General features: G+C 39.7%; 1 protein-coding gene across 17 annotated transcripts in view; it reads left to right on the top strand.

The window, feature by feature from the left end:
* Nucleotides 1-27,529, top strand: part of LOC126299110 (uncharacterized) — a 285,821-nt gene that overhangs the window by 115,615 nt on the left and 142,677 nt on the right. For 15 of the 17 annotated variants that reach the window (XM_049990801.1, XM_049990795.1, XM_049990804.1 and 12 more), the window contains one exon: nt 22,704-22,776. The gene's annotated coding sequence lies outside the window, so the exon portion shown is untranslated. Of the gene's footprint in view, nt 1-22,048; nt 22,444-22,703; nt 22,777-27,529 lie in introns of those variants that run through there. The other 2 variants (XM_049990802.1, XM_049990798.1) reach the window with 2 other exon arrangements.

The following is a 27,529-nucleotide window of genomic DNA, read 5'->3' as shown; positions in this document are numbered from 1 at the left end:
ATACTAACGCGAATTCTGTAGAGAAGATTGGAAATACTGGTAGAAGACAACCTAGGGGAAGGTCAGTTGGGATCCTTACATCGAGCAATCAGTAAAGGAAACCAAAGAAAAAATTGTACTAGGAATTAAAGTCCAGGGAGAAGAAATAAAAACTTTAAGGTTTTTTGATGGCATTGTAATTCTGTCAGAGACAGCAAAAGACTTGAAAAGAGCAGCGGAACGGGTAGTCTTGAAAGTATGATACGAGTATAAGGTGAACATTAATAAAAGTAAAACGAGGATAATGAAATGGAGACGAATTAAATCAGGTGGTGCTGAGGGATTTACAATAGGAAACGACACACTTGAGTTTTGCTATTTGGGTAGCAGAATAACTGATGATGGCTGTAATACAAAGGATATAAAATGTAGACCAGCAATGTCAAAAAATACATTTCTGAAGAAGAGAAATTTGTTAATATCGAATATAGATTTAAGTGTTAGGAAGTATTTTCAGAAATTATTTATGTGGATTGTAGTCACGTATGAAAGGGAAGCATGGGACATAAACAGTTTAGATAAGAAGAGAATAGAAGAGTTTGAAATGTGATGATACAGAAGAATGCTGAAGATTAGATGAGTAGATCGTGCAACTAATGAATAAGTACGGAATAGAACTTGGGGAAAAGAAATTTGTGACGCAACCTGACTAGGAGAATGGTTTGGTTGATACAACACATTCTGAGACAAGTGATTACCAGTGTTGTACTGGAGGCAAGTGTGGGAGGTAAAAATGGTAGAGGAAGACCAGGAGACGAATACAGTAAGCACATTCTGAAGGATCTATGTAGCAGTAATTATTCGCAGCTGAAGAGACTTGCGCATGATAGAGCAGCAAAGAGAACTGCATCAAATTACTCTGTCAACTGAAGACCACAACAGAACATGTCTACATTCTAGCTTTCCGGAGCGCACCTGGGCCGACACAAGTTACCTGCTACAAGGTACCCTCCAAATACATCAGTCATTTCCGGCCACATCTATGATTCAGAAAGAAAATGAGAAATTCAGTTACGGCTCCTATACATCAATGGTATGTGGTTGCTGGCGGAGTGGGGGAAGTTGCTACTGGTGTATAAATTGTGAACCAATTGATATGCTTCTATGTGCTTTTCATTTCTCTTCTTTTCATCATTCTTCGACACTTTTAGAAGAAGAAATCCAGTTACCCTCTTAAAAAGCACGTTAGTTGATTTTGAGGAGTGTGAATGGTCTAGAAATGATACCAGGCGGTAATGTGAACCTCCACTGCTGAGGGCATAGCAGGGAAGTGATGTGTATGTAAAAGTCTGTTTATGGAATCGGCGCAGTAAGATAGGTCGATATGACAGAATGGCAGGAAGAAGCTACCGTGTTTGGACTTGTCCATGAGCATATCGTGAAAGAAGTTTCCCGATTTTCTGGTGTATCAGCATGTACTGCCCAGCGCACTCGCAGCCTCGTAATACGACATAAGAACGGTGGCGTAAAACGTTCCTAACCGACAGGGGCCGGAAACGATTGTTATACTTTGTCAATGATAAGCGGTTTCAAATCCTAGGAGAATTTACGCTTTTAGTGAATGCATACCCATCTCCTCCACTTTCCTAGCTAACACTGCGAAGGTGGCTGCGTGCAACAGACGTTTGGAGTCGGCTACTTAATGAAGGGACCATAAAAGTGAACATAAGACGCACATGGATATGCAATTATTTGATGGGCCAAAGAGTACAGAAAATGCAATGTATCAGATAAGGTGTGTAATGTGATCCGACAACTCGCAATTTTGCGTCTTTCAAAACATGAATAGCGTAGAAGGTGATTCTGTGGTGTTTTTTTTCCCTTTTTTTTTCGTACCATGACTTGTTCCCCACCCCTGCCCTCCGCTCCCCCAAATCAGGATATCGTGGAGATGAAAAAAGATGTCGATTTTAAGCTTCTCGATGAACAGGTGTTGCCCTTTCATCTACTTTTTCGTAATGGGACTGATTTGGGTACTTCTATCTTCCAAGATGACTAAAACTGTGCTCACTTGATCGCACGCGTCTCTTCTTAGTTTCGCAAACACGCAGGCACTGTGTCATACCTCCTCATAGAAAATGTTTGAGATTGTATGGAACAGCGGGTGACGTGGCGTTGTCCCCTGAACGAGGTCTCATGGAGTAATGGTACCTCAAGACGGGACCACAAGTAAAGACAGACCCTGCCAAACGCAACAACGCATCGGAGGCGTCGGCGGAGACACGCCCCGAAGTGTTTCCTTAAGCTGCCGCAGCCGGAAAGTTATTTATGTCCGAGTGCAGTGTCGCTCAGCCCTTCCTCTAGGTGATCAGCGACCAACTGTAATGATCGCTTACGACGACAGTATCGCCTTAGTACAGATCCGGTTGCCTGTTACTAGAACAGTTATACTGAACGTTATGTCATGTAAAAGACAATTAGACTCTGGTATGAAACTGCCATTCTGTAATGAAGTGCTAAATGTTATAAGTGTCAGCGACAACAGCAATCTCGAGTCCTCTGTGCGATCAGTACTTGTTTACAAAGTTACGTATGTACCATGTTCCAGTTTTAATAAATTACTAATAATGTGTGTGTTGGTAACTCTGCGGGACGTAACCACAAATGACTGGCTTCAGATGGATGTGGATTACCCACAGATATTTGTTAACTTTCTTCCTAGTCCAATCGAGACACGATTAAGGCTCGAGGGTGTGTTAGAAGTAATTTCTTTGATCTCTCCTATGGGTAGCTAAATTTTTGTCTGCTGTGCTTAGGATGTATGTTCAATCTACTAGCATGGAATGCCAACAAATAATACCGAGCACATTATCCGCTAAATCCTGGAAATTGGATTTTCATCTAAGTTAAGGAACAGTGAGATCCAGAAACATTACAAAAATGAGTGTACACATGTATGTATGAACTGATTTCAACCAAACACATATCACGTGGTGTTTGGAAGGAATCGCTGCGCGGGGGGGGGGGGGGGGGGGGGAAGACCAGCGCACCTACCATAGGGAAGGGGGGGGGACAAGAACCGCGCACCTAACAAACAAGGGGAGAGGGGGGGTGAAAAAGCAGTGTAATCCACAAAGTGCGAATACGCATGATCTATTCATTCAGCATTTGAGGATGGGAGCACTTAGTGACTTGCAACGAACTTTACACATAATTTAAAACTTTCTGGATCTTTTTCTCGATGAGAAACCCCACAAAATGATGAAATGAGTAAAGTTTATAGTTTACTACATTTTCGCTTTTCATGCAGCAAAACTGCTTCATGAAGCATGAAATTTTAATTTCTTACTTGTTTACCTTTAACTCTATTCGTGACACATTTGGTGGACAGTGTGCACATATGACGCTGCATGTGCCTACAAAAATATATCATTGTACGACACACAGTTCAGGAGATACGACGTTATAAACTTGGAGCTGTGTGAAACTGAAGCCGCTGGGTGAAATTCGGTAGAGATTCACGTGAAATATGTTGATAAATACGCTTCAAAATATTAAATATATAAACATATTTAGCATGTGAGCACAAGGGTAAAGTCACGGGTAAAAAGCTCATTCTAAACTACTGGAACGATTTCAACCAAATTTGGTACACACATTAGCTACGATTGGAAAGAAACACGGGGGTGATAACGTGGGGTGAGAAGGAGATGGAAGGATAGGGGAAAGGAGGAAATGGTCACAGATTAGGAGCAGGAGGAGATGGACAAAGAGAAGAGGAGGAGAAATGGACAGAGAGAGGGGAGAGAAGGAGGTGGGCAGAGAAAGGAAACGGGAGGAGATAGACAGAGTCAGATAGATGTAGAGATGGGCAGAAATAGAGGGAAGGAGGAGTTAGGCACAAAGAGGGCAGAGGAGGAGATGGACAGAGAGAGGGGGAGGAGGAGATTGACGAAGGGGAGAGGAGTAGATGGACAGAGAAAGGAAAGAGGAAGAGATGGTCAGAGGGAGGAGGGAGGAGAAGATGAACAGTTTGAGCGGGAGAAGGAGATGGGCAAGGAAAGAGGGAGCTGGAGATTTCAGAGAGAGAGAGAGAGAGAGAGAGAGAGAGAGAGAGAGAGAGAGAGAGAGAAAGAGGAGGAGGAGGAGATGGACAGAGGGAGGGAGGAGGGAGACAAGGACTAACAGAAGATTGGAATAAATGCACAACCAGGCAACGACAGGAATTCAGCTAGTTTGTAATAACATCAGAGAGATATCAATTCAGATTCTCAACGTGCTCAGGTTTTACGATAGGCCACATAGAATGAGCGCCGCAATGTGTAACGAGACGAACTTGAGTATCCCTGCGCGATAGAGCCTATTGCCTCGGTTAAGAATTACGTTAAGAATAAACTGCATATATGATGATAACTTTTACTTTTTATGATTATCAATATTTATAAGCCCTTGATGTAACCAGTCAAGTTTGAACGTGCAATGGAGGAGGCAGACAGAGAGAGAGATACAGGAGAGTGATATTTGGGAGGGGGGTGGGGAGACGGAGAACGGGGAATATGGCCGGATTCAGCCCAGCATAAGACAAAATTTCGGAGATAATAAGAACTCTTACTCTTAATCGGGCAATTTCGGAAATCATCTTTCTACCATCAGTTAGTCTGAATCAGGGAAGGACATCAAAATAGCAAACTCCCCCATAGAGTGATGGAGCGATCGGCCAGAGAGGAAAACTTAACAAAGCAAAGTTTTCCTCGCGACGGCTTTTCTGCAGTGTCAATGGAGACGGTTTTCTGAGGGAGGACCAGAGATAAGAAGCAAAGATACTATCTGACTGAGCTTGCCGGACAAAAGCTCTTTAGTCCCCTTCCTCTTCCTACTGTTATCAGATAGAGGATAGATATGTTGCCACTGACATTCCTGGGAGTACATCAGCCATCTGTTAGTATTTTTATATCAGTACAATGTTGAGGAGCAAACGTTTTCACAGTATGACTATTTTGTTATTCACTGCCTGTTGTTCCCATTATGTTGACTATTAGAGTGCTTCGTACTGTTTAGCCTTGGATCAGACTGCTGCACTTTGCCCTGCCTCTACCACCCACAAAGAAGGCACAAACGTCTCCAAGTAACTCCCCTAGTGTAGTAAGCTCCAGGTGAATCGATTCTTTAATCCCTCACGAGATCAGAGAGTTACTACGAAACTAGGCATCACATCGTTTGTAGGGATTAATTTTCATGTCGTTCAACACTGTGTTTTAGTGTCATAACCACCAATACATTCGACATCCATCTTAAGATAGCTTTGGTACTTGTAGATACAACAAGTAATGTACGAGGTGCATTCAAGTTCTAAGGCCTCCGAATTTTTTTATAATTAACTACTCACCCGAAATCGATGAAACTGGCGTTACTTCTCGACGTAATCGCCCTGCAAACGTACACATTTTTCACAACGCTGACGCCATGATTCCATGGCAGCGGCGAAGGCTTCTTTAGGAGTCTGTTTTGACCACTGGAAAATCGCTGAGGCAATAGCAGCACGGCTGTTGAATGTGCGGCCAAGGAGAGTGTCTTTCATTGTTGGAAAAAGCCAAAAGTCACTAGGAGCCAGGTCAGGTGAGTAGGGAGCATGAGGAATCACTTCAAAGTTGTTATCACGAAGAAACTGTTGCGTAACGTTAGCTCGATGTGTGGGTGCGTTGTTTTGGTGAAACAGCACACGCGCAGTCCTTCCCGGACGTTTTTGTTGCGGTGCAGGAAGCAATTTGTTCTTCAAAACATTTTCGTAGGATGCACCTGTTACCGTAGTGCCCTTTGGAACGCAATGGGTAAGGATTACGCCCTCGCTGGGCACCATCATTTTTTCAGCAGTGGCGGTTACCCGAAATGTTTTTGGTGGCGGTGAATCTGTGTGCTTCCATTGAGCTGATTGGCGCTTTGTTTCTGGATTGAAAAATGGCATCCACGTCTCATCCATTGTCACAACCGAAGAAAAGAAAGTCCCATTCATGCTGTCGTTGCGCGTCAACATTGCTTGGCAACATGCCACACAGGCATCCATGTGGTCGTCCGTCAGCATTCGTGGCACCCACCTGGATGACACTTTTCGCATTTTCAGGTCGTCATGCAGGATTGTGTGCACAGAACACACAGAAATGCCAACTCTGGAGGCGATCTCTTCAACAGTCATTCGGCGATCCCCCACAACAGTTCTCTGCACTTTCTCGATCATGTCAGACCGGCTTGTGTGAGCCCGAGGTCGTTTCGGTTTGTTGTCACACGATGTTCTGCCTTCATTAAACTGTCGCACCCACAAACTCACTTTCGACACATCCATAACTCCATCACCACATGTCTCCTTCAACTGTCGAATTGGTTTCACACCACGCAAATTCAGAAAACGAATGATTGCACGCTGTTCAAGTAAGGAAAACGTCACCATTTTAAGTTTTAAAACAGCTCTCATTCTCGCCGCTGGCGGCAAAATTGCATCTGCAGTGCGGTGCTGCCATCCCTGGGACGTATTGACAATTAATGGTTCGGTGCACGTCATATCCCATGTTGAAAATACGTATCTGCGTTTCTCAAGTGCGACGCCTCTGTATACTTCTGTCCTGGTCAATATACTGAAGCTTATAACAGACTCAAGAATCACCCTTTTATCCCTAAATCCTAATCTTCTTTTTTGTAACTGCTACCCCTATTTTCTCATGATTCTGGAATTTAATTGTGCCTGTGAGAGGTGAATTCGATTCCTTTGAAACCAAAGCCAAACAAACTTACATAAATATGATTTGTCGAACATAAGTAACCATCTCACTACATTAATGTAGGATTCGTATTAATACATAATGTAAACAGCTACGTCCCGACCAACACCACATACAGAGGCTCAGTAGGGGGTAACGGTACTTAAGTTAGCGAAGAGATCTTTCAATTACAGTTGCAACATTATTTTATAAAATGATATATCTAATTCTAGCTTTTTAACTGGGGCTTCTTTCACGTAAACATACGTCACATATGCTGCACAAATCTCCTCACCCCCTCTCTCTGTACTCCCTCGTACTCCCTCCCATTGTCCACCTCTCCTGCCCTTGTCGCTGTCCATCTTGTCCCCCTTCCTTTCTGTATACATCTGTTTCTCCCCCTCTCTCTGCCTAGCCCTTATGGCATTACCACACCTAAGGGAGCTTGTTGGTTACTAGCCCCAGAGAGCTTCTTTTCAGACAATACGTATTATGTGTACCAAGTTTGGTTGAAGTCGATCGAGTGGCTTAGGAGGGGATGTGGACCATACATACATTAATATACTCACACATATATCAATTTTTACATGTCTCTATGGTGTCGAGTTTGTGTCATGAGCAGGTTGGATAAAAGCGTCGCTGTAAATTAGAAACGTAACTATAAATATTCCATCAGAGAATGTAATAGACTGACTTGGCATAGTAAAAGAAAGTACTAAGTTTGACAGTACTTACGATAACCTCTGCATTTCTGGAGATAACAAAAGACTGGCAGTAGCACAAGTAAATGATTGGAGACCTTTAAGAACCAATCACTGCTATGTGAATATTATCAGTCGCTAAAATGGAGTTCGACTATGACCTCATCTAGGCTTTCGGAGTTGAAGCTGACAGCTCGTCACTGATTAACAAAGTGGTAGACAGTGGACCAGGGTTACTGGGTAAGTATGTGACTTATACTGTAGGAAATGCATAGCACAAATGTTGACTTTCATGCAAATTTATTTACCAACCGGTTTCAGTGCAGGATCGTGTTGATGGTACTATACAAAAACAAAATAGAAGCTGCGTTAAATGCAATGACCAATATGACCTGTGGAGTCAAACAAGTACGATAGCTAAATTCATAAGAAGTTACTTACGGCACATTTGCAATTATAAAACCAGAATTACATATCATACGTTTCTCGAAATCCAAGGCACATAAGTTAAGTCAAACAGAACAATTCCGAACACAATAACCATGTGAAATACAGGCGATAATCAGTAAAAATGAAGAGATTTAAATCGGCTCAAGATAGTCAACAACAGAATCACATACGATCACCATATCAGTATAAAGCACAATGAACTACAAAGATAACAAATACATGGACAATGATGCTGTAATGCATCTTATATAAATTACGTATAATTTTAAAATAGAAGTCAGTTTTCTAATAAAGCTATAAAACTAACCACAATATTTATAACATTAAACAAACTGTGTGACAGCGCTGTAATTCTGGCTGATATCAGGAACAATATATCATTACACCATAAGGTAAGTTGAAAATACAAGTTGTAATCTTCTAGATGTAAAAGAAGAAGGTATGCTGACATAGCTCATCAGCAATCAACCTCATACGCGACAAAAAAAACAATAAAGATATAACCACAGCTATATTAAATATCAGGCACTGTGTGTCATCAGAATGCAAAAGACAAGAAAACTATAGGGATGGTGAAATTCAAGATGTTGTAATAGCACAAAAATAACGTTAAATCTGGTATCTTATATTTTCAAACTGACAACAAAGTTATTGAGGTGATTCTTACTTCATTAACGTCAGTATGTGCATCAAGTATCCTTTGTAGATGTACAGTTATCCTCCTAAATAGCTCATAATCTACCAACACATCTTTAGTAAAAGGTGTAACACAAGGGATACAACTTTCCAGTCTTATTCGCCACGCATATGAATATCCGTAAAAAATATGAGTGAAAGTGAGTGGTATAAGAATGTAAAGTGTTAAGTAAGAAAAATGAGCTATGAAACTCACTAACTCGTGTATCTCTTTCTGAAGTGTTCCACCTCCAGCCTTCAATATCTATGCGGTTTTCCTATCTTCTCCTGGTGACCTGTTATCCTTCGGTTTCTTAAATGCCCTGTCTACATCTTGTTGAGTTACTTCGATTTCTTCTTCCTCTGCACCTTTGGGAATTTTTCCTTCTGGGAAGACATTTCCAGGTACTTCAGCATTCAGCAACTGGTCAAAATATTTCTCAAACATATCCAGAACTCTTTGCTGGTCCGTTAGCATATTTCCATTCTCACCATTAATAACTAACGCCTCTTTGACAGTTCCTCACGTGTTTCAGCATATGAAACATTTTTCTGCTGTCAAATATTGTGTTTGTCCTCTCTTTCATTAATCATGTACATAATGAATTTTCTTTTCTCTGTCCTCAATATCCTATTTTTTTCTCTTTTTGTGTTCTTGAGTGCTTCCTGCTTTCCTGCATCTTTTTAATCCAGCATGAGTGTTTCCCTAGCTCTCTTCCTGACCTTCACAGCTTGTTTGCATTTATCACTGAACCCTTTCTTCTTGGTTGTTGGCATTTTTTCTCCTGGAATTTCCTTTGCTGCTTCAGTTAGAGCGATCTTTATATCTTACCATTGATCATTAACAATTCTTCTTTACTATGATTTCATGCCAGGACTTCAAATTTGTTAAGCATTCTAATATACCGGTGACACAACTTTGGATCCTGAAGCTTCTCAACATCAAACTGCCTCTTGACTAAGTTGTTGCTCTTTCTTTTGTAACACACCTGTAGTTGTAATTTGCCGATTACTGGGTAACGGTTGTGTCCACACCAGTCCTTTTGTAAGATCTAATACCTTTCATATATTTCTTGTAGCTCTCTATATGTATACGATGAATCTCACTGATTGTCCAAATATACCATCTTGGAAAGTCCAAGTCCCTTTATGTATCTGTTTGTAGGGGAAGGTCGTCGAGATCACTGTAAGGTTCTGGCTTAGCACAAAACTGATGAGACGCAGCCCATTGCCATCTGTTTTCGCATGTACACTCTCCTTGCCAATTGTTGGCCTATACATGTCTTCCTATCCTATTTTAGCAGTAAAATTTCCTAAAATGATCTCAGCATTTCCGCTAACAATGCTTTCCGCTGCTCTTTATGGTTTATCATAAAACTCACTTTTCTCTTCCTCTTCATATATGCATATGCATTAACAAGTGTTACATCTCATCCTTAAGTGTTATAGTGAGGCATGATATCCTCTCGCTGTTTGCACTGAAGCTCTTCACATGCCTAACCAGACGGTCATTCACCACAAATCCTGTTCCATGTCCATGCCTTCCACTCTCTTCGTACCCTCCATAAAAGATAACTGATTTATTCTCGCGTAATATCCCTTCTCCACACCATCTAGTTTCTTGTAACTCAGTTAAATCAACTTAACACTCCTCCAACTCTGACGCTACAATTATGGCAGTTCTTGGTCTTTATAAACTTTTAACATTCCATGTGCTGACTCATAAACCAATCCGTCTAGGCTTCTTTGCCCTACGGAATTCCATCGTTTTCCGAGGCACTGTTGGAAGGTTTTTGATGATGATAAATCTTCCTTGTCCATGTGCCGACTCATAAACCAATCTGTCTAGGCTTTTTCGCCTTATGGAATTCCATCGTTTTCCGAGACACTCTTATAAGGTTTTTGATGATGATAAATCTTTCCTGGTCGCTTTACGGGCGCTGCACAAGGTTAGCCCATTAGCGGCACTGCCAGTTTTCTGCTCCTGAGTCAGCAGGATTTGTTCTCGGTTCTTTCCCCTAGAAGGATAGGTTTCATTACACCTCAAGAGTTGCCCGTGCCCTACATACAGGATAAGTAAGAAATGGAAAAATAGGCAAGATGGTTCTTTGTGATTTTTAGTGATTATTTTTAGTTGTTAGTCGTGACCCAGTGACTAAAAAATGACAGTCTAATTAAAATGAATACATAAATTATTAGAATTAGATAGCAGTACATAACCTCTTACTTCGAGAATTATGTTATTGCGTGAAGTCTCACGTGTTGCGAGCACAGCTTCTAACCATCGTGCCAAACAACCAAAAAAGGTCTACAGATGTTCCTAAAATCTCTTTCCATCCCGTTTCGGTCAGGTATCCATAAAGAATCAACACTTTTTGTTGAAGGACCGTTAGGAAAATGAAGGAAGAATACGTTACTAACGTGTAGAAAAATGTATCGCCCTTCTTATCAGTTAACTCGCTGCACACTAGATTGCGAGACTGAGACTTAAATCAGAGTTGGATCGAATCCAAGCGGCGGACGATCAGTCGTTTGTTTGTTACACTGCCCAGCCTCACTGTGCTTTCTAGGCTGCTTTACACGCTCGTTCACCCAAACGATGACTCCGGTCTCCGCCTCTGAATATTCGATGTACAAACAGTTAAAGATACCAGAAAACACATCCTACAATTTACATGATTTAGAGAGACAGCGAGCACGACTTCCTTCCCAAATGGTTCAAATGGCTCTGAGCACTATGGGACTTAACAGCTGAGGTCATCAGTCCCCTAGAACTTAGAACTACTTAAACCTAACTAACCTAAGGACACCACACACATCCATGCCCGAGGCAGGATTCGAACCTGCGACCGTAGCGGGCTCGCGGTTCCAGACTGTAGCGCCTAGAACCGCTCGGCCACACCGGCCGGCGACTTCCCTCCCATAGACTGAGTGAAAACTGTGGTGACAAACTGATTATTCGGCGACAGAGTAAAATTAAAAAATATTTGCCAGTTAGTGTACCCTGTATCAAGGGATAAATGCTGAGAAACCAAGAGAGATATTGTCATTAATAGCAGTATTAAGCTAAATGGAGATTCTGAAACAGTAGAAGACGTTCATATTGTAATCATAAGTAATTCGTCATGTTGGGCCTCTAGTAATGTATTCAAAGAAAAAGTCATACCTCTAAACTGACTTAATGTTTAACTGATTTTTTTATTTATTGTATGTACCAGCGTCAGACAGACGCAGGCATACGATGGAAACCGGCAAAGGCAATTTGTTATAATAGCCAATATTGGAAGAAAAGAGGCAGGTTTGCTTATGTACCTATGTATGGATTATTGGGGAATCATATCGAGTATTGTATTAACTAAACGAAACATTTTTATCCTTGTTTCACAAACTGTATTATTACTGCACGACCTCTATTTCGGAGTTTAAGCCCATTTCCTAGTACATAACGGATTCTAAAGATGTGAGCGAAGCAAAGACAAACGTGTCAACTTTATAAATCTATTGAGTTTTGAGCTAAACTGTAGAAATTATCTCCGTTGATAATTTTGACAAATAACGTATGGATTTACAAAATTCATTAGGACAACATTTACGAAATTCATTGTTACAGCATTTACAATAACTGTGAGTAAACGTACATTGGAGTAGAGCAATGTACAAGAATGGAATGTTTTTGTTATGTGAATGAAGGCACTAGGTGTTTTTCCTTGTATGTAAGAGTTGCAATACTGTCTAAAAGGGGTGAATAACGGAACTGAGTTTGTTCATTCCGTAATAAATGTGAGGATACACTGATCTGACCCCGAAATTCTAGAATTCCTACCTGAGTGAGCTGTGCACCTTTTCTTTCTTTGTGCAGGAATTCTACATCTAATGTGTATTTGTGGTTTTCATTTATGGGAAGTTCGGCAAAGAATAAATTTAGCTTCTTTGATCTCCAACTTATATGGTGTTCTCTGAGCCTAGTGCAAATTCATCTCCCAATCTGTCCAGCATAGCAACAATGACAATCTCAGTGGATGATCTTATAAACCGCACATTTCGTGATATCTGTTGTCTATCTTTAGAATTGAAGATACGTCTAGCTACTGTTTGTGGGATATAGAAAAGTACAGAGAAATCCTTTGCTTTTAACATGTTGCTCATCCTAGTTGAAGTTTTATCTATAAAAGGTAAACTGCAACATTTCATGTTCGTTCTGTCTGTATTGATCATTGGGTGCTTTAGGACACTGGCCTGCTTGCTCAGGTTTTTATTTAGAATTTTGTGAATAATTTTGGAATGAAGTGCATTATTTGTGACTATTGTTTTTATTGTGTTGAGTTGCTGGTAATAGTCTACTTGAAGCATGGAGATAGAAAGCAGACGGTGGATCACGGGGTGGAACACTGCATATTTGTAGGTTTAGGATGTTGAGAGGAAGCTGGCATGGATGTATCAGTAAAGAAGTCTTTTCGGTAAATTTTGAACTTCTATCTCTAAGCTAATGTCTATGAAATTAAAGCTAGAACCCTGTAATTCTGTACTGACCTTTATGGTTATGTGCCATTGATTCACATTTTCCATGAACTTATGGAGATGTCTAGTGGAAAATTCCCACATACAGAGAATAACTTCGAGATATTTGTACCAATAGACAACATTTTTTTCAATTGGTTCACTCTTCAGAAAATCAGTCTCCCCTTGTCTAGGACCATTTCTGCAAGCCAAACCCTTCGTTTTGTTTGTAACTGCTATCTTGAAAGCAGGATTAATTTTGATTTAAACAACATTACACTGTACTGTTTATACTCAGCTATTCTTCTGGATTAATGCTGTGTAAATACAATGACTATGACACAATATCTTTCACAGGAATGATTCAGAACAATCTGTGTACATCAAAGAGACTGATTTTGCATTTGTTGGAAAGTTGACATATGATAACTTGTTAAGTAAATCCAAACTGTTTTTGATGATATGTTTCCCTGCGAAGTTCAGTTTTCTCCTCAAGAGTATGTTCATCTTCCAGGCATAATAAAAAAAATCCATTCCTGTACATAGCTGTACTCCAATATAAGTTTAGTCATAGCACTGAGAATGCTTTACCAATGAATTTTGCGGATACTGTCCAAATGAATTTTTAAATCCTTTGTAATTTGTCAAAATTGTCAGCAAAGATAACTTTTATAGTTCAATTCAAGAATCGCTAGATATAAAAAGTTGACATATTTATCTTTGATTGATTCTCATCTGTAGGATCAGTTATGTGCAAGAAGTATGCTGATAACACGAAGCCTAGTACGTGTAGTAATAATACACATTGTGCAACAAGGATAAAAATGTGTTCTGTTTAATTAATATATTATACAATGTGTCAATAAGAATCCGCAGTTGAATCAGTTAAAATATCGAGAAAATTTTCATCACAGTGCAAAGCTGACGTCAGTATCATATTAGATAATTAAGTGCATGTTAAGAGAATAAAAGGTATCAGATAGATTATATAATGGTAAGACAGAGATTTAGGAACAAGGTTTTAAATTGTAAGACATTTCCAGGGGCAGATGTGGACTCTAACCACAATCTATTGGTTATGACCTGTAGATTAAAACTGAAGAAACTGCAAAAAGGTGGGAATTTAAGGAGATGGGACCTGGATAAACTGAAAGAACCAGAGGTTGTACAGAGTTTCAGGGAGAGCATAAGGAAACAATTGACAGGCATGGGGGAAAGAAATACAGTAGAAGAAGAATGGGTAGCTTTGAGGGACGAAGTAGTGAAGGCAGCAGAGGATCAAGTAGGTAAAAAGACGAGGGTTAGTAGAAATCCTTTGGTGACAGAAGAAATATTGAATTTAACTGATGAAAGAAGAAAATCTAAAAATGCAATAAATGAAGCAGGCAAAAATGAATACAAACGTCTCAAAAATGAGATCGGCAGGAAGTGCAAAATGGCTAAGCAGGGATGGCTAGAGGACAAATGTAAGGATGTAGAGGCTTATCTCACTAGGGGTAAGATAGATACTGGCTACAGGAAAATTAAGGAGACCTTTGGAGATAAGAGAACCACTTGTACGAACATCAAGAGCTCAGATGGAAACCCAGTTCTAAGCAAAGAAAGGAAAGCAGAAAGGTGGAAGGAGTATATAGAGGGTCTATACAAGGGCGATTTACTTGAGGACAATAGTATGGAAATGGAAGAGGATGTAGATGAAGATGAAATGGGAGATACGATACTGCGTGAAGAGTTTGACAGAGCACTGAAAGACCTGAGTCGAAACAAGGCCTCGGAGTAGACAACATTCCATTGGAACTACTGACGGCCTTTGGAGAGCCAGTCCTGACGAAACTCTACCATCTGGTGAGCAAGATGTATAAAACAGGTGAAATACCCTCAGACTTCAAGAAGAACATAATAATTCCAATCCCCTGATGTGAAAATTACCGAACAATCAGTTTAATAAGCCACAGCTGCAAAATACTAACACGAATTCTTTACAGACGAATGGAAAAACTAGTAGAAGCCGACCTCGGGGAAGACCAGTTTGGATTTCGTAGAAATACTGGAACACGTGAGGTAATACTGACCTTACGACTTATCTTAGAAGAAAGATTAAGGAAAGGCAAACCTACGTTTCTAGCATTTATAGACTTAGAGAAAGCCTTTGACAATGTTGACTGGAATACTCTCTTTCAAATTCTAAAGGTGGCAGAGGTAAAATACAGGTAGCGAAAGGCTATTTACAATTTGTACATAAACCAGATGGCAGTTATAAGAGTCGAGGGGTATGAAAGGGAAGCAGTGGTTGGGAAGGGAGTGAGACAGGGTTGTAGCCTCTCCCCGATGTTATTCAATCTGTATACTGAGCAAGCAGTAAAGAAAAAAAGGATAATTCGGAGTAGGTATTAAAATCCATGGAGAAGAAATAAAAACTTTGAGGTTCGCCGATGACATTGTAATTCTGTCAGAGACAGCAAAGGACTTGAAAGAGCAGTTGAATGGAATGGACAGTGTCTTGAGAGGAGTATATAAGATGAACATCAACAAAAGCAAAACGAGGTTAATGGAATGTAGTCGAATTAAGTCGGGTGATGCTGAGGGAATTAGATTAGGAAATGAGACACTTAAAGTAGTAAAGGAGTTTTACTATTTAGGGAACAAAATAACTGATGATGGTCGAAGTAGAGATGATATAAAATGTAGACTGGCAATGGCAAGGAAAGCGTTTTTGAAGAAGAGAAATTTGTTAACATCGAGTATAGATTTAAGTGTCAGGAAGTCTTTCCTGAAAGTATTTGTATGGAGTGTCGCCATGTATGGAAGTTAAACATGGTCGATAAATAGTTTGGACAAGAAGAGAATAGAAGCTTTTGAAATGTGGTGGTACACGAGAATGCTGAAGATTAGATGGGTAGATCATGCAACTAATGAGGAAGTATTGAATATGATTGGAGAGAAGAGAAGTTTGTAGCACAGCTTGCCCAGAAGAAGGGATCGGTTGGTAGGACATGTTCTGAGGCATCAAGGGACCACTAATTTAGTATTGGAGGGCAGCGTGGAGGGTAAAAATAGTGGAGGGAGACCAAGAGATGAATACACTGAGCAGATTCAGAAGGATGTAGGTTGCAGTAGGTACTGGGAGACAAAGAACCTTGCACAAAATAGAGTAGCATGGAGAGCTGCATCAAACCAGTCTCAGGACTGAAGACTACAACAACCACAACGAGAATAGTGTAAGTTAAGTATCAGGTTGTTCTACAGTATGGGTCTTTTTCAGACGGTTTTCTTAAATAGCTGCGTTGCGTTTCGTACTAATGGATAACTGGAATACCGTGCCGCCATAGCATTGTCTTATTCGCACAGCTTGTTGCACACGGAAATTCGCCTTATATTGTGGAAGGGCTATAAAGAGGCTGATTCTTAATTTTCGCAAGTTAAGAAATTAACAGTTGAATGCAGACTTGGCTGCAATACTTCTGAATGTGATCCACGTGACGGATGTGCCAAAGCTGTGACCAGAGATGAAAAGTACGAAAAAACTGACTTTTAATGGTACTGCACGATCTACTACTAAAAGTGTATGAATTAGCTCACTTCAGCGGGAATATCGGAGGGAACACCATGGAACCTTTTATATGAAGGAACAAAAGAAGTACGTTTTGTGCAAAATAGGTGCCGAATTTGCTGAATGCTGACCAAATGGAAATACGAACAAGACAATTTGCACTGCTTTAAAAAGTTTGTATGGTTTATTTGGCGGGAGGGGGGGGGGGGGGAGGAGGGGGGAACCAAACTGCGACGTCATCGGGCCAATCGGTCCGATGAGTTAGGGAAGGATGGGAAAGGAAGTCGGCCGTGCCCTTTCAGAGGAACCAGCCGGTCATTTGCCAGAAGCGATTTAGGGAAATCATGAAAAACCTAATTCAAGATGGTCGGACGCGGGTTTGAACCGTCATGCTACTGAATGCGAGTCTAGTGTCCTAACCACTGCATCACCTCCCTCGATAGCTTTAAAAAGAATCCACCTCATTTTGTACATCAATTTATTATTTTCCGCGCTACAAATACCTACTACTTCACGACGGAAACGAACAAAGAATCAGATGGTTCAAATGGCTCTGAGCATTATGGGAATTAACATCTGAGGTCATCAGTCCCCTAGAGTTAAAACTACTTATACCTAACTAACCTAAGGACATCACACACATCCATGCCCGAGGCAAGATTCGAACCTGCGGCCGTAGCAGTCGCACGGTTCCGGACTGAAGCGCTTAGAACCGCTCGGCCACACCGGCCGGCTAACAAAGAATCAAAGCATTGATGCATCGAAAGAGGAGATAAACGACTTCATTTGCCGGAAAGGTGTTCTCTGAGATGCAAAATGTAACCTTAACTAAAGAGGCACTGTTTTTGACCTTGTTTCAAAATTTTATTATTAATGTTATTGCACAACCTATGTTTCGAGTTATAAGCCCATTTTCAAGTACATTATTAATACCCAAAGACGATAATGCACAGATAAACATTATGATAAGGCAAAAATAATCATCTCAACTTCTTAAAGTATTGATCCACAGCTTAATGTAGCATTAAGTCAATGAGCATTTTGTAACAAATTGCATACATTATTACCTTAAAAGACATACGTATATCCCCACCCGTATTCAGTTATTCACTTCTTTTAGATGAGATCACAACCCTAGGAGAGAAGCAAAACTTTGGGCCCCAGTTCATCGAAGTTAAAAAGTTCTTAGCGATACGTAAGTTTAGGCCCGTCATTGAAGTGTAACTGCTGAATGTGTAATAACCTAGGTTGTGCAATAACATTAACAATAAAATTGTGAAACAAGGCCAAAGACAGTGTTTCTTTAGTTAATTTACAATGTTTCGCCAGTAACCCACAGTGGAATCAGTTAAAAATGATTTTGAATGCAAGCCAAGCAACATTAACTGTGCTTTATAGACGATTCCTGACCAAGAAGGCGAAACATGTCAACATATTTGGATTAATCAACGATGCCTAAGTTACAAAATAACACCAAACACTGCTACCATCAAGACCAAAGAAACCTCAGCTTTAGCAAGACATGTGAGGAAGGTAGCAGAAAAACTATGGATTAAACAAGAAATATCGAATTGGTATAGAGTTCATGATAATTCTAGTATGCACCTGAAATTAGTACATATGCAGCTTACTCACTTCCTTCATCATTTGAATTTATGCGGTTGCAAAATACTGTTAGGGAAACTGTTTTAGACATCTTTTATAATACGTTTCTGTGCCAATTAAGAAGCTTGAATAGTTATTGTCATTGAAGGAGAGAACTTTAACCCCAAAAATGCCGATTGCCTTTGCAGATAGATTTGTTAATTTATCAAAAGTTATTATGAAAAGGCCACAGATACGCTCCAGACAGGATAACAAAACCTCAAGTGTTAGACCACCTAAGGGTAGATCTGGAACGAGCTCTACAGAAAGATATAGTAACAAAAGTGCAGTGTGTGGAAGAAGTCAAGCAGGCAGAGGAACAACAACAACAAGCACAATTTCGGAAAAATAATGAGTTCAAAGTCATGAAGGAACTTAAAACTAGGATTGAAAACAGTAATGTGATTGTGACTAGGGCAGATAAAGGACGGGCTGTAGTGCTGTTAAATAAAACAGATTATACAAGCAAAGTAGAGGTTTTTTCCAGTCAGTGCAGCTACAGATACTACAGAGAGACCCGACAGCTAGTTACAATGATCAGGCAAAGGAGGTAGTAAACAAGTGCTCCAACATCTTTGCTGAATATCCCTGTAAGAGCAGGCTGCAAATGAACCCCAGGGTGCAACAGCTGTGTGGTTTACCGAAGCTCCACAAACCAGAAGTTCCAATCTGTCCTGTGGTACTTGCAATACAAGCTTCAGAACACAAGATTGCCAGGAGAATCAACACCATCTTGAAGAAGAAACTGAATATCAAAGGGAGATTTAGCGTTAAAAACAGTTTAGATTTAGTTAACGAGTCAACAGACGTCAAGGTTCCAACAAACGCAAATTTAGTCTCTTTTGATGTGCATAATTTGCTCACATGTATTCCAGTGAAAGACTGTGTAGATATTGTGTCACGATTGTTATATTCACACAACATAAATCCTGAAGAGCAGCTGAACATTGTTAGTTCAGTGGAATGATGTTTAATTCAAAATTATTTCTGTTTTCAAGGGAGCTGTTCTAAATAAGCAGATAGTGTGGCAATGGGCTCACCTTTGTCCCCCTTACTAGCTGAAATGTTCGTGAACAAGTGGGAGACTGATTTTCTTAAGAAAGAACAACTGGCAAAACATGTTGCGTATTGATACAGATATGTAGATGATGTTCTTTGTATGTGGAAAGGTTCCAATAGACAACTCCATAATTTCTGGAAAATATGAACCAGTGGCACACTAACATAAGGATCAGCGTGGAGTTCGAGAGGGGGGGGGGGGCGCAGCATAAATTTCCTGGACATAAGCTTAAAGGTAGAAGACAATAATCATAAATTTAAAATTTACTGACAAGATTCCTTCACTGACACTTTCATCCCGGCTTCCTCTCAACATCCTACAACCTACAAAACAGCAGAATTCCATCACATGATCCACCGTCTTATTTCTGTCCCTATGTCCCTAGAAGACTTTGACCAGGAACTTAACACAATTAAAACAATAGCCACAAATAATGAATTGGATCCCAGCACCATTGATAAAGTTTTCGGTAAAAAGCTGAAGCAGCAAGCCAGGTCCCGACTGTCCCCAAAGGAAAACACAGACAAACTTCAAAAGAATTGGTGCAGATTACCTTTTACATGGAAAACATCAAATAGCATAAGTAACGTCTTGAAGGCAAATGGGTTCTCTGTGTTTTTGTGTGTCCCTCAGACAATAGGTAGTTTCTTCTTCAATGCAAAAGACAAACAATTAGTAATCACAAAAAGTGGGGTTTATAAAATCACATGCCGTGAGAGTCAGTTTTGCTACATTGGGCAGACAGGGAGGTCAATTTGTACCAGGCTTAAAGAACACCACAGAAGCTGAATACTGAAGAACGCTGATTCAGCCTTTGCAGAACATTCCCTGAACAATAACCACAGGTACACAGTGGATGTCCAAGTCCTACACACAGAGGAAAAGGAGGCCGAACTCAACCAACCAGAAATTTTAGAAATTAAAAGACGAATGTGAATATCCCCACACCTATTATTAAACGACCAAACCCAATTGAATATTCACCTCATTTAGACGAGATCACAAACCCAGGAGAGAAGCAAACCTTTGGGCCCCATTTCATCGGAGTTAAAAATTTCTTGGTGATAGATAAGTTTAGTCCAGTCATTGCAGTGTAATTGCTGAATGTGTAATAATGTATGTAGTTTGTTAAAAATGGTCATTGACGTAATTGTCCATTAACTATGGATCGATACCTTAAGAAATTGAGATGATTATCTTTGCCTTGTCATTATGTTTATCTGTGCATTATCATTTTTTGGAAACAGTAATGTAACTGAAAATGGGCTCAGAGCCCGAAACCTAGGTTGTGCAATAACATTCACAATGAAATTGTGAAACAAGGTCAAGAACAGTGTTTGTGTAGTTAATTTTCAATGTTTCACCAAGAACCCACACTTGATTCATTTAAAATGAAACGGTAAACTTCTTATTGGTTATCTTGCGAAAGGTAAACTAGTCACTGGCAAATACTACGTGAGCCGTCTGTGCCAAACATATCCACAAAGATGGTTTGACAATGATAATACTGAAGTATATTAAGAGCGAAACTTATTTAGCCGACGCGGCACCCACTGACTTCTACCTGTTCCTACATCTACATAAATTTGTTTGTGGTGAACGTTTTGACTCGAATGAAGAGCTTATTGCAGCTGTTGTTTCGGACGCATTGAGCTTCGTGTTGTTACACCGCTTCCTTCGCACAGCTTATTCGTGTCTGATAGGATGTACGGGGGTCACCAGCACTAAATTATTGGCGGCACCGACTCAGCAGATAGGATACAGTTCACGACGAAGACTTTTATTTTATATATTCGAAGGCATGTATAATCCAAAGATCAAATAAAATAGGTAAATAAAAAAAACTTTGTCCGTCAACTGTTCGCTCCTTTTTCTCGGAAACTAATGAAGGGTTGAATGCTACAAAAAAAAAAAATTCATCAGTATTATCCCACTGATTATAACTTTTTAAATCTCTGCTCAAAAGTCAACCTGTAACCGAGAATCAAACCACTATTTGGGAATTATAAATAATCAGTGAATATGTGTGAAAACTGACGTTAAAGAATTTAATTTGTCGCGTTAAGTGGCCCGTTTTCAAGGGCTTCAAGCCGATGAAGGCACATTATGTAGACACAGGCAGCAAATTAGTCACTTTCTATTTTTATTAAAAACTATGATGAACTTTCATCATGAAGTTTTCATAATCAAACAAACACTGTATTTAAAAATGTAGAAGTCTTTCAGTCTTTGTTCGATGTCCACGTTTATTGCTGGAAATAACAACAATAAAAAAACCGCATAACAGTTATTTCCGAAACCTGTTGTTGAGAGCGGTTTTAAGAGTCAGTTAGACTGGAGATGAAAAAAATCAGAAACCAACAGTTTATTAAAACTACGAATATTGTCCTTTTAGTAAATAATATAAGTCCATTGTTTCACAGGCATTTTAGTAAATACTGCAAACCGTTACTGCACAATAGCTTTTAGTATGTGTAATTAGTTGAGCTTGAACATATTCGAACAACTGTGTCATTTTTTGTTAACTAAAACTCAAAATACTGAAGTTGTTTTTCAAAAAATATTTGGGAGAAACACGCCCCCTTGACCTTTCCTGCCCCCCCCCCCGTCTCCGCCCCCCCCTCCCCCCTCCACGGCGGTGACGCCCATCGCTGTATGATGAAGCATTGATCAGAAATTGTACCACCTGTTTGAGAGGAAATCTGCTATCCGACGGAAGCGCCCCTGGCGTGAATCGCTGGAAGTGGCCCCTCACGGTTAACGAGTAGCCCGGGGTTGGGGAGGGGATCAATAGAGCTGCAAGGTCGCGCCCGTGCGCGCGTTCGTGTGCGACTTCCTCGCCCTATCGTGGGCGCCAAATTGGCGTAGGTAGTCGCGGAAGCTCATAAAGACGCCGGATGAGCCGTTTCGATATCCAGTAGCTGCGACAGTCTCGAGCAGTCGCCGCTTCGCCCTTCCCGCCAGCAGAGCACGTGACGCGACCCCCGGCCGGCGTCAATACAAGCGGAAGAGGCGCAACAGGCCCGGGCGTGGGCCGCCACGCCAATTGACGGCGCTGCCTGATCGATTGGCCTGCCGGCAGAAGTGTGGCGGGAAGAGTCGCGTGTGGACGTCTCGCTCGCTAATCGTCGCTCGTCAGTAAGTAGGCGCCTCTGGTATTACCTGCACCACTTACGGCGTTGCTGAAAGTGTTACCGTGCTTTATCATAAGACGGAAAGAGATTTCCTTTGCCCTGGAAATACGTATGTGTACTTCTAATGTGTTACTTGTATTTATACCATTATTACGTTTCAGATAACAGATGTGACAGGAAATGCGACGTAGCTATCGCCGTTATTTATGTGTTCTCTAGCACCTCAATGCCCTTTTTGTATATGTACGTTTCTTTATTCAACAGATGGTATCCAGTGACGGATTCCCACTGTGAGATGGAGAGCTTCCAGATGGGAACGGACACGCCCCCACGTGCAGTAAGTTATTCGTTTGCATGCGCGGGCGGCGTTTGGCTATAAATGATCGAAATATGTGATCTATTGCATGAAATATGGTGTATTCTTCTACATATTCGTGGACGCATGTTTACGTATTTTATTAACCTAAACTGTTATGAAGAAAACGGACATGTCTACTGCTTTACCGTTTTCACAGCGTTTGACTCATTTATGGACCCCTCACACTTGATTATACATTAATTTAATTAATTCCATTATTTACTTAAGTCTGGCGTGTCTATCCTTGTTGAGTACAGAAATGTGATTAATTTGGTTAGACAATATGGAAACCTGAAAGTAAAGTTTTACTAAATATTGTTTCACTGTGCAATGATTCTTTAACTGATTCATAGATTAGGTATGATATAACAAACAAATGATGCTACACGTGGCTGTATATACACATATAAAACGATTTCACAGTAACAATGGAAGTGAACTTCAGTAACAGAAAATTAATGACCTAACTCTTCTGCACATGAAGCTCATAAGAAATTAAAGACATATAATGGTGCACAGATTTCCTGCTGTGTACCATACTCTTATTTTTAGTACGCTATTTTTCTTCCTGTTATCTGCAGTATTCATGCGATTGTGATGATCAGTTCCCTATTCCTATCTTTTTAAAACATTGTTTTTCTATGAATTGCTTCAGTGAGTAATGAAGCAATTTTTCAAAAATAGGTTTCTTAAGAAACCAATATTTGCAAAAGTGGGATAATTGTATCACATTTGTTTTCGGCATGAATAACATCAAATTTATTTTGTTTCACGTCTGTCATTCAGAAATGGTCCAGATTTATGTTATGCTGGCCATGTAGCATATGCTACTTTGATGGTGATTAAAAAGCTGATGTGGGTTATGTACATGTGGGGCAGTTCGCTGAAGACATGAAAGGTAAGGCAGATTATACTGCAGGAGTTCTAGAAAGCCCCACATGAAACTTTGTTTATGACGAACAAGAAGTGCAGAATTACTTTGGTTCATGCCACAAGCGTCCAGAGAACTATGTTGCTCTCGTGTTTATAAGTTCAGTCAGCTACATTATTAGTACATAAACATTTATGAAGCTGGAAGTGACCAATCCCAAATGATAGATGGTAGTTTATCTCCCATGAAACAAAAAGGTAAGCGTATTTTTCATAGAAAGAAAAATGCATTTACAAAAGTAAGAAAGCAAAATGTTTGTATTTATATATGTGTATGAAAACCTGCAATATATTAAACTAACATGGAACTTACACAAAGAAATAACATTCTTGTGACAAGTGAACATCAACATGGTAGCCGTCTTGTACAGTACTAGCTCACCCACCAAAATGGCGGCTGTATCATCCACTATGTACAAAGTATGTAACAACCAGATGATGTATTCTGGATGTCTAGATGAGTTAGTGATACAATTTTTACGTAAAATATCCCAGTGGCTTAATCAGGTTCTATGAATGGTGGTATTAAGTGTTGTAGATGTCTGGACTGCAGTCTTCAACACTGCTAGACAGACAAAGGAGGCAGAAAGATTAAAATTTAACACCCTGTTGTCAATGAGGGCATTAATGGCAGAGCACATGCATGGCTATGGCACAGGCTGCGGAAGGAGCTGTCGTGTCCTTCTTAAGAGAATTAATCCGAGAGTTAACTTAAGTACAGTAGGGAAAAAAGAGAACACTTACCAGATGGGGGTGTGAAACCCACTGCTTTCCACTAGGAGACCAATGAATTAACCTCTGCTTCCTTCGTTCCCTCCCCTGTCTTCCCCTTCCTCCGTCTTCTGCCTCCTAACTTCTCTCTCTCTCTCTCTCTCTCTCTCTCTCTCTCTCTCTCTCTCACACACACACACACACACTACTTCTCCCTTACCCCTCCCCCTCTCACTCCCCTCTTTCCCTCTCTTTCTCTCAGCCTAACCCTTTCCCTCTCCAGCTCCTGTATATTCACCATCTTTATGTAAACCCTAACCTCTCTGTCTACAGTATATTCAACATATCCGCTTCTTAAATTTGGCTGTTGATTGTGCTGACATGCTTACTACCCCAACACCTATTTCTGAACTCAATTTGCAACTGTTTATAGCAGATTTCGTTGTTCACTTTTGTACATTTACTTCAAACTAAGAATCCTCTACTATTATTCCTCTATTATTATTGTTGTTATTATCATTCATCTGGTAACCATCACCAAAAAATGGTATTTTTGTCAATTAAGTCAGTGAGGTATCTGAACTGGTATGTTATTGGAAGGTCACAAGATTTATTTCTAATATATATCTTTCTGTTGATTATGTGTGCTACATTTATTCCTATTGTCGATTGTTATTAACTGTTCTTCCAAGTTCATTTGTTACTTTATATACAGTTACCTTCTCAGCCATAGAGTAACATATTCTCTTTTTTTATTTTCATGTTCAATGACGAATGCATCATTGTCAGGTTTCTATTAGGATGTTTCACCTTATGGTTTGTAAAAGTGTCTCTTCATTTTCCATATGAACATTCTCTGCTGAGAATTATGTATTTACTGGATGTGTGCTACAGAATATAGTTCTTACACTAAATAATCTGTAACACCTAATTCAGTCATTACGAGATTAGAAAACTGTTTCTCCTTGACTTTGTTTTTACAATCCAGTGCAACGTTCATGCTAACATAATATCATACAGTGTACCAGTATCTAAATTTATAGTCCTTTTACCTAATTAATTTATTCAAGTTAATTCAGATGAGAAGGAAAAACAAAACCATAATATTCGAGTGCAGTGTTAGTTGTGTGCTGTTCGACACAACCAAATTGATTAAATATTTAGGTGTAATGTTCCAAAGCATTATGAAATGGAATGAGCATGTAAGGATCATAGTAGGGAAGGCGAATGTTCGACTTTGTTTTATTGGGAGAGCTTTAGGAAAGTGGGGTCTATTTGTAAAGGAGACCACATATCGGACACTGGAGTGACCTACTGTTGAATACTGTTCAAGTGTTTTAGATCTACACAAGGTCAGGTTAAAGCAAGACATTCAAGCAATTCAAAGGCAGGGTGCTAGCTTTGTTACTGGTAGGTTCAAACCACAAGCAAGTATTGCAGAGATTCTTTGGGAACCCAGATGGGAATCAGTGGAAGGAAGGCAATATTCTTTTTGAGGAGCTCTTTTGAGAAAATTTAGAGACCTGGCATTTGAGGCTGACTGCAGAGCAATTGTTCTGCTGCCAGCATTCATGAAGTACCACAAAGATAAGAGTAGAGTGATTTGGGCTAGTATGGAGGCACTCTATTTGCAAGTGTAAAAGGGAAGGAAACAACTATTAGTGGTACCCTCTGGAACAAACAGTACAATGGCTTGCGGTGAATATATGTAGATGTCAATTAGATAATATATGTATTCAGTTTGGATCTCTATTATCTAAAATGATGTAAAGGATACAATTTAAAGGCAATTTTCTGAAATTGCATACACTTGATGTAATATTTATTTTGTTCTATTTTATTCAGCATTGTCAAATACTTTCAGTATCCAGGATATTTTTTGATAATTCTTGAGCTACTGGCAAGTAAACGTAAGTACAATGAAGCACCAGAATGCCCTGAACGCTAAGTACGGGTGCTGTTCACTTACTGAGAAGGGATTTAATGAGTTTAATTCAAGAATACTGTAAGTGAACACCAATCAAAACTATATATATTTTCTGTTGACAAAGATTACCACATTTTGTAATGAGATAATAATGAATTAAACAAATATTGACAGTAATATATCTGTACATCTTTATCACTCTCACATGTTTTTCACTTACTCCATTCTACACTTCATAATTTATTTTCTTCACGTTACCTGTAATTGTGTAACTGAAATTTCTAATTTGTACATAAACTAACAGTACAAAATTATATTGCAGAGAAAACGATATTACAAACTCAATCATTTTGTACACAGTTACATTATCCATAAATATGGTGGCTATCAAGGACCATAGGTAACACATTCCTTACGTTATTACGTAACAAGTTACATTTCTGATGTTTTATCGTTCGTTGATGAAGATATTACATTTTTAACTACAAGTACTTTGGAGTAGTGGACACTATGTGGATAAATATAGTTCCCAAATTACTATGTCTCTCTGATTTCATGAGAAATGCATATAACTGCATTTAAAAGAAATATATAACTTGTAAAATACATACAAAAATATGATTTGTATGCAGGGTGTTCACTGGCACAATTCAGCAGAAGAGCTGTTGGGATAGTAAGCTACACCAATAAAAAATTTAAAAATCTATCTCCATCCTTTCTACAAACATAATTTGGTTTATGTAGATGAGTGTGTTACATCGTAGCCTATCTATATCTTCATCTACATCTACATCTATACTTTGAAAGCCACTTTGAAGTTCATGGCAGAGAGTACTTCCCATTGAGCCATATATAAGGGTTTCTTTCTGCTCTATTTGCATATGGAACACAAGCACAGGGAACGATTGCTTAAATGCCTTAATGTACCCAACAATTAGTCTGATATTGTTTTCATGTAGTGATGTGTAGAAGACTGTAGTATATGCCTACATTTGTCATCTTGTAGGTAAGTAGGCTTTCACAGGATAATTGGTGTGTATCTTCATGTGTCTACTACTTTCACACCTTATTCCTTCTCTCTGTTTCCATCTCTTTCTCAGCCCCTCATCGTTATACTTCTGTCGATGTCTTCCTCCTATTCACTCTGTCTTTGCCTCTGCTTCT

The sequence above is a fragment of the Schistocerca gregaria genome, chromosome X (genome assembly GCF_023897955.1).
Source record: "Schistocerca gregaria isolate iqSchGreg1 chromosome X, iqSchGreg1.2, whole genome shotgun sequence".
Taxonomy (NCBI): domain Eukaryota; kingdom Metazoa; phylum Arthropoda; class Insecta; order Orthoptera; family Acrididae; genus Schistocerca; species Schistocerca gregaria.
This window is presented reverse-complemented; position numbering and strand designations above follow the sequence as displayed.